Raw genomic sequence first — 2,797 nt, forward strand, 5'->3', positions numbered from 1 at the left:
AACTCACTCTTCTCACAATCTCACCTTTCAGTACTCTCATTCAAGAACTCTAATTCAACTTTATCAAAGCCCTTAATTTGCACTCTAATTCAAACCGTAGTTTACAGATTCTTAATTCAAACTCTACTTTTCGAACTCCAATGTTGAATCCTAATTACCTTTAACCCTATCTTTTTATTTTAGTAAAACTCTAGATTTTTGTTAGTTCGGTGTAGAGAAAACTTTATATTGGTCGACTGTGATGTTATCTGCTTCGAATCCGCTCAAATTAGTAAGTATTTTTTAATTTTGTTTCAAAATTAAAAATTTGTTTTTAAAAAACTTTTTCTTTATATTGGATCATCTACAAAGTAAGTTATTCTTCGGTTTTAATGTTATTTTTATTTGTATATGTTAAGTAATTCTTGGTGTTTTGTTATTTGCAGGGCTTTATTTGTAATTTTGCTTGGCAAGTGAATTGAAAATCCTATTGGTAAGATCGAAGAATCTAAGGTATGTGTGGTGGAGTCATGCTATTACAATATGCTTCTTATTTTACTCAGATGTTACTAGTATGTTGTTGACTGTTAGATCTTCAAATTGTCATTACTGTTATAGCTTATGAGTACCAATTTAAAAATCTGAATGTTCTTAGCCTTCATATCTATTTGTAGTTATGACTCCACGTGTCTAGTTCTGCCTAAGTGTTCTGTTACTTTCATCTTTTTGTTGTCTTCGAGCTTAAGAGCACCCACAACACGGGGTCATTTACTATCTAGAATTACGTGAAGTGGGTTAAATATGAAAATTGGGCCTTCCCTACCATTGTATGAAAGAGGAGAGAAATGGGCAGTCCCTCCATGCTGGGACTGTCCCAGTTGTTTACTTTAATATATTTTAATAACAATCATAATCATATATTCAAAGTCATTCGGTAGACATTATTTTTGCTTTTTCAATTTAAAGAGTTACTTCATTGATATTGCTATAATATAAATATTTTATTACATAAAAAACCGTGAAATGGACCTATCATTGGAGGCGCGTAGCCAAGATTTGTCCGGAAACCATTTTGCTTAGGTGGGGTCAATATATTAGAAAAAAGGTATGAAGCGCTGGGGTTGCTCTAAGGTCGCAGGCTGATGCTAATTATTTCTAATTCTAGTATTTTGCACTGCTTGATACAAAATTGATTGGTATTAAAAAAAAAAGAGAATAGACATTATTTACTGAATAGTCTGAGCTTTAATTAGTCATATCCATGCAACAAAGTGTGTTATACTGTTCCTTTTCTTGGCCAGGGTAACTATAGCCATTCAACTTGTGTTTTCAAGCATTGCATGGGGGGACTTAAATTGAGCTTTATGAGAAACTGCTCCTCAGTGTCTTTGATGTTATAGATGAAGAGAAGTTCACTAGGATTTTTCTATGCTTTACATAATAAAGGATGATTGTATAAAGTTTTAATCTTGTAAGATATCATATACTATTATTATACATAAGAGAGTTAAACTTTTTGAAGCCCTACAATCGACTTGACATAAGTTAATTATACAGGAATATTTGGTACCATTTAATAAAGAAAATAAAAAAAAATAATGAGAGTATAGAATTTTAATAAAATATGTACGAGCTAAAATACTAAAATTAGTTTGAGAAGTATGGTAATACAAATAATTATATCAATACACTGAAGTTGACTCGGCATCGGACCTCCCTTAAGTATTGAATAGGATTTTGGTTGTTTTTCTTTCAACTATGGAAGAGTTCTCATGGTTTGATGATTTTGTACGTGCGTACATAGTATGCGTTAAGCTCCTCATAAGGTTTTCCATTTGTATATCTGTAATACTAATACTAGAGCTACTCTGCCCAACTATACTTGTCCAAGTGCCCTTTCACTATAAGCAGCTAGTTGATGGGGTTTCTTGACATGGAGTTGGGAAATGGACTGAGATAAAGAATGCTTGTTTTTCCTCATCTTCCCATCGCTTAACAATTGATCTCAAGGTATTTTATTTCTTAGTTTACGGTTTTCCAGCGCTTTTTAATTTTGAATCTTAAATCTATTTTCTTTGGCTATTCAGGATAAATGGCGAAATCTTTGAGTGCTAGTTGTAGACATTTTGAGACGAACAAAAGGGTAAGTTATATTGTTGTGACGTTCTGCATTTGTACTCCGATAATTGTAACTTTTTGTTCAATGAAAGAGTCAGAGCTATATTGATGGTAGTATGTTTTAAATACCATTTATCAGACTTTTAAACCATTATCTCATCTTAATGCCATTAATATAACTGAACAATCATATTATGATTACATTTTTCCTAAAAATGCAAACCTTTATGCCAAATATGATATCATAACTAAATTGTAAAATAATTTACATGTTATTTGTGGGAGCAGTAGACAATCCCTAAACTGCAAGATAATTTATCTAGTAGGCAGTAATTTATGTATAATGCAAAGTAGAGGGGTCGAAGGAGCTAGTTTCTTGCAAGACTTTTGATGTGATTGCATTTATCTTTGTACTGTGACATCATGCTGCAAGGCCAACAATTCAGCATCCATATGAAAGAAAGAAGAAGGTTGCAAGAGAAAGATATTGATCTGTAGCGTTTGAGAATTTCATTTTGACTTGTAATATTGTCGTTTTGAGAATTATGTTTTTTATTTCGTCAATGTTGTATATCAGAATCCTTTGTATAGTTTGATAAAAATAATAAAATTGTTATTTATATATGATTGACTATGCTTGTTCCTCTTTTCATTTTTGCTTTTGGTATCTTTGGTGCAAATATATATATATATATAAACA

This window comes from Apium graveolens, chromosome 8 (assembly GCF_009905375.1).
Source record: "Apium graveolens cultivar Ventura chromosome 8, ASM990537v1, whole genome shotgun sequence".
In the NCBI taxonomy this organism is placed as follows: domain Eukaryota; kingdom Viridiplantae; phylum Streptophyta; class Magnoliopsida; order Apiales; family Apiaceae; genus Apium; species Apium graveolens.